General features: G+C 37.5%; 1 pseudogene; it reads left to right on the forward strand.

The window, feature by feature from the left end:
• The first annotated feature begins 4,591 nt into the window (after positions 1–4,591).
• Positions 4,592–5,857, forward strand: LOC114091657 (MKI67 FHA domain-interacting nucleolar phosphoprotein pseudogene; annotated as a pseudogene).
• The last annotated feature ends 438 nt before the right edge of the window (positions 5,858–6,295 follow it).

Raw genomic sequence — 6,295 nt, forward strand, 5'->3', positions numbered from 1 at the left:
CTCTGACAGTAAGCTGTGCTCCAGCACCAACACTGTGACCCTGGAGGTCCCTGATAATGAGGCCACTATGAATAGACACTCTCCTACTATATTAGATTCCTCCTCCAAAAATAGGAATGGAATGCAAATTTGCCAAAGAGAACGAATAAAGTTCAGGATTCATGCTTTGGGGGAGAAAACTCTTGGTCTTTTGTATCCTATAGTAGTTTCAGCAAAGGAAGGCTATGCATAGCTGTAAGATATCTTTACTAAAAAAGAACAACCTGCTTCACATCCATGTAGCAAATTTCCTCCAACTGTGGCTTCCTACTGTCTACAAATCACCTATTTTCCTTGTTCCTTCTACTTGTGATTATGTTAATTCACCAGGTAATGGTTTCCCCAATTTTTAGGGTTAACATACTTATTATATCTGTTTTTATGCAGATGAGCAAAGCTGAGCTTTGGAAACTTACTAATTCCAGGTAGTAGCTTACATTCACTAAACATTTACTACATGCCAGATACTGGTTTTAGTTTATGTGCAGTATCTTATTTAATGCTTACAACAATTTTATGAAGTACGTACTCTACCTCCATTTTTCAGAATAGGACACTGAACTCAAAACTACTCAGCTAGGAACCTTCAGAGACATGATTCAAACCCAGGTTTATATGATGTCTCAACACTATCTTATCATCCACTCCACATTGCTTCTCATTACCACTGCTCATGGTTGATAATCTTGTCTTTTTACAGTAAAATCAGACACATCTGGCAATGCTCTTTAAATAATTGGAGAACCCAGATGCAACAATATCTATGTCGGGTTCAAGTCTCATGAATGACACAGCCATGCCAACAAACCCTCAATGAAAAATCCCTCTTCTTTTCTGCTTCAAAATGACATATCAAGTCTGTTAGAGCTCAAGCAGAACTTACAGATGGTTCAATATAGCATTTCCTGGATTTTAGCTGCCTGTGTCACTAGAGAGTCATTCAAACACAGATGGATGGGTCCCAATTTCAGAGCTTCTGATTCAATATCTCTGAGTGGGAGCCTAAATTGTGCATGTCTATTAAGTTCTAGGTGATGCTGCTGATATAAAGACTATGTTTCGAAAGCCAATGATCTAATTTTATTTAATTTTCAGGTGCAGAAATTGAGGCCTGGGAGATGAGTGGGCTTAACAACTAAAAAGCAGGGGTAGAATGGAACCCGGTATTCTTTTTCTCTCCTTACACAGCCACTGAAAATAACGGACAATAAAAATAGCCTTTCTTGGAGGAAGAAAGCTTATATACTACCAGTGGAGGTGGAAGTTGGAACAAGTTTATTGGAAGTGATTAGGCATAACATATAAGGCACTTTTAAATATTCACACCATTTGACACTCAATTTTAGCAGACTGGTCTTGGAAATAACCAAACTTATATAAATATTTTTATGATTTGGGTAAATACGTATATCATACCTAGATTACACAGATATAAAATAGGTTTGTTGAAGAGTGTGGGGAGATTTGCCACTAAGACTCAGCATTATCTCCTCCAGAGGCTTTTAGTAAAAATTACACTGTTCATGATGAGGACAGCAGACTTTGCCACTCTCCTGCCTCCATCTATATGAACTTTGGAGAAGAGCCAACTGAAGCCTCTGTCTACACTTAATTTCATTAGGGGCAAGGGCTGCCCCTCATGCTATCACATCCTGTTGAATATTCAATTAATCCCCTCTCTTCTAGATGCCTGCAACTGTCCTTGGCCATTAGACCAAGAATTGGAAGGGGTCAGACAGACTGCCTGGATGTAGACGATTGAGAATGGATGATTGGTGGGTCATCACCACCACCAAGAACAAATAAATACTAATTTAACCTTCAGTGGAAATGACAATGGAGCATGCATTTGAGGTTCTCTTCTCAGGTTCCCATGTACCATGGTTCCTGACCCACCCCTATCGGATTCTTCATAGTGCCTGGATATTTTCAAATCTGTTCCTTAGAGATAAACACACAAACAAAAGACCCAACTCTGTCAAAAGCACCCTAATTATCTATACTTCGAATAATGTCATTAAAATTAATAAAGGATATTTTTTTTTGCTGTTTTCCAGGGGGTGACTTTATGCCTAGATATTTAGGAAGGTAAATGGAGGATTTTAGGGAAGGTGATTGTCAATGGGGAAATGGAGGAGCAATGGACCTGACAATATGATGAAGACATAAGGGCCCAGAAAGGGAGAGAGCATTCTAATTAATACTTCAAAATAAATAATACCACCAAAAAATTAATACACATTTCCATGTTCAAGAGTATTAAGTCAAGTTGAGGAACAGAAGTTTCTCACACTTCCATCTTTCCTCAACAGTGAATTATTCAATCTCCTCAATCTCTTCAGCTCATCATCTCTAGGAACAGATAAAAGTATTATGGAGCCTGGAAAGTATGTACAACAATGAGCACAATATATACATGTCCAGGCTTGAAAGGGCCTGGACCAGCAAGGAGCCCGAATATCAATAGCTGTTCATGAAATTCTTGGTTGACTGGCTCAAATAGATTGTCCAATAGAATATAATAGCTTATAAAAAGGACAATGTGGAAAGTTCTTGCACTGTTGGACAATAATCATCTAAAGCCTTTGGTGAAATCTCTGGGTAATGCTTTTCTCTAAGTAGAGTTGGGTAATGAGTTCAAAGGCAACAGAATATTTCTCTCATGAGTTAGAACACAGCAGTGTGCTTCTAACATTTAAAATGGGAACAGCTATAACCACTTTCTCAGTTTTACTTATTCACACGGTCATGCAAACTTATGCAGAGTTTATTGCAAATATATCTTGTAAGTAAAGTTACATGAAGCAATAAAATGTAGCAGTGCTTGCTTTACTAGGCCACTCTGGTCTTTTCCAAAACTCTCTTGTTCCTATGCAGCAGCCATTAAGCTAGGAGCCATGATTTTTTGCAATGTAATTAAATGGAAAAGGACTTTTAACATTTTTAATGGGCTTATGAAATATTATTCCCCTGGTTCTTTGAAATATAAAAACAGCAGCACATTGGAAACTTGAAACATTGAAGATTTCTTTTAATTAATCACATGGCTTTGAACAGAGACCATTAAAAATTTTTAAACAACCAAATTTGGGGCTATTTTACCAAGCGCAGTAAGCACTGATTGCTTTAGACAAGCCATGATGTAGAAGGTTGGAAAAGTTGGCTTCTGTGACCAACTGTGCATCTTCCAAGGTCTTCTTGACTTTCTAGGCTCAAGTTACTGTGCTTCACCTATTTTGTAATCATAAAATATTGCTGGACAGGTTATCTACTTCTCTCATTTTCTCCCTTTTCTTTTATTCTTTCCTCCTTTTCCTCTTTCTTTATTTCTGGAAACTTAAAAAAACATAGAAAATTACAAAGATTTAAAGGGCAGAAGTCCTCACTCTCACTATGACAACTGAATCCTATTAGTATTTTGCTTTATTTGCTTTCAGTTTTTTTCCTCCATGAACAGATGTTTAAAAATCATGAGTATCCTATGATGACATTGTCTTCTTAAAAGAAAAAAAAAAGAAATAAAAAACCCCAGAGATCAAGTAGAAGTCCTCTTTACTCAGTATCTATTTTTTTAAATATCACCTACATTTTCCTTTCCCTGCCTCTGATGCTTGTGATTAAACCCAAAAACTCATGCATACTAGGCAAGTTCTCTGTCACTGAGCTTCATCCCAGCCCAATATTCCCAACTTCTGGGAGTGTTTATTACTATTAAGAATTAATGTATTACCCTTCAAGTCTTTAAACAAATTGTTTGCATACACAGAATAGCTATACTATTGCTTTCAGTATATTTTAAAATTATACACAAATCAAAACATATTGTTCATTTATTATGTAACTTATCTAATGCACTAAGTATTATTTTTAGGCTCTATCCTTATTGCTACAGATAGCTATAATTCATTTGTTTAGATAGCTGTATAACAATAGCCCAACACTAAATTCCACTTTGATGGGTGCAGATATTGCTAATATAAGGTTTGGGGTTGGGTTTGTTTGTTTCTTTCTTTTTGCGGTTGGTTGGTCTGTATATTTGTTATATCCTTATCTCTTCTCTTATTACCCCTTAGTTTATATTTTCTTAGCAAAGTTTGTCACTATCACTATCTTCTACTTACCTAAGACCTGATTTTAGTTTTACCTGCTTCATTTAATCCAACTACTGTGCTGTTTGCTGAAATGTTAGTTTATTCTTTTCATAGCTAATATGTATTTCTTCCTGCTGCTTTGTGTTCTGAGCTTAGAAGCCACTTGCATTTTCTATGTGCAGGTCTATGAAGAGTGAAGGGACCTCTCCTTCTCACTGGTCTGGCCAATGAGCAAGTTTCCCTACTGATCTGGGCTTGGATCCAGATATTCCAGGACAATACAAGAGATCTTACATTGAGACTATTATGCTTCAGAGAACTCCACATTAGGGATTGCATGCACTCACCTGGACCAATAAAACTAGCACTTGTTCCTTAGTTTGATTTTGGATAGTGGGAAAGATACTCAATTAAAATATTATTATCCGAGTCGAGGGCTCTCATTTCCTGGAGCACGCCGCGTGGCTTGTTTTGCTGCGGGTCTCAACATGGTGGGGACTCCGTTCGTCGTCCCACCCGGGCCGATTCTTTCTCTGAACCCGCAGGAAGACGTCCAGTTTCAGAAGGAGGTGCAGCAGGTCCGCCATCGCGTAACCCAGCAAAAAAAGCAAGAAAAACTTACTCCTGGAGTAATTTTTGTGGGCCATCTGCCTCCAGCACTTTATGAAACCCAAATCAAAGCATATTTCTCCCAGTTTGGCACTATTACAAGATTTAGACTATCCAGAAGTAAAAAGACTGGAAATAGCAGAGGCTATGCCTTTGTGGAGTTTAAGTCTGAAGATGTTGCCAAGATAGTTGCTGAAACAATGAATAACTACCTTTTTGGTGAAAGACTCTTGGTGTGTCGTTTTATGCCACCAGAAAAAGTACACAAAGAACTTTTTAAAGAGTGGAATACTCCATTTCGTCAGCCATTGTATTCAGCCGTGAAGCGGTATAATCGGAAGCGGACATTTTTTCAAAAACTGCAAATGGAAGAGCGATTTAAAAAGAAAGAAAAATTGCTCAGGAAAAAATTAGCAGCAAAAGGAATTAATTATGATTTTCCTTCATTGGTTTTATCATCCAGTAAGACCAAAGATCCTTCAGATAAACCTATAAAGAAGAAAAAGTCTTCAGGCATACCAAAGAAGAAGAAGAAGCGGGTTTCTAAAGGCACTGCTGCCACTCCTGACGGGTCTATAGATAGCCAGGGCCCCACACCAGTTTGTCCACCAACATTTTTAGAGAAACGAAAATCTGAAGTGGCGGGAATGGATGATGATGAAGATGATGAAATAGTTTTCAAGCTGCCCTTTTATGATGCAGAAGGAGCAGTAGAGACTCCAACACCTAAACAGTCAGGGAAGAAAAGATGAAGACAAGAACCAAGCAGTGATTCTGAACGTATTATATGAATATATATCTTCTGACAAAATGTGATGGTTTTCTTACAGTGGCTGACTATATTATACAAGGTACAATGAAATGTAACCATCAATAGACTCAAAAGAGAAAACATGCTATTTGGAAAGCAATCAGTACTTTGGCCTTTTTGCCTCTGTTGAAGTACGGGGGTACATCAGAGCTTGCAGTGGTTGGGCTCACACTGCCTTTGCCCTGGTTCAGTTTTCCTATCCCCTCTTTATTTTGCCTGTGTTAAAGGGTCACTGTTAACTGTACATTTAACAACTAATCTGAAGCTATTTTTATCGCCACCAAATAAAGACAGTCAATCCTGCTTATCATCTGTGGGGTTCTTGTGCACATTTAAGCCATCAGAGTATTTTAGATTTCAGCATCAGGTGGCTGAAATGAAGATTATATGGAGAGTGAAAATGTAGTTCAGATGTTCATACAGATTCACAAGTACTCATTTTTTACCAGTAATGTTAGTTTTGGGTGGGCCAGCATGAATTGATAACTACAATTTTGAATCAGTATCAAACATGAAATTGTGTCCAGGATACAAACCATGAACAGCAAATAAAATTTTTCTACACATTATTTGTAAACAAAACTTAAGGAGCTTGGAGGGGGCAAATTTCTGTGTTCTTGCTTCCCTTTTAAGGTTTGTACACTTGAAATGTGCTGTTGTGTTAATTAATCCAAATTCATTAAAATCTATCCTTCCCTACCATTTTATCACCCAGTATTTGTTAAATTTGTAACATAAATGCTCT

The sequence above is a fragment of the Marmota flaviventris genome, chromosome 3 (genome assembly GCF_047511675.1).
Source record: "Marmota flaviventris isolate mMarFla1 chromosome 3, mMarFla1.hap1, whole genome shotgun sequence".
Taxonomy (NCBI): Eukaryota; Metazoa; Chordata; class Mammalia; order Rodentia; family Sciuridae; genus Marmota; species Marmota flaviventris.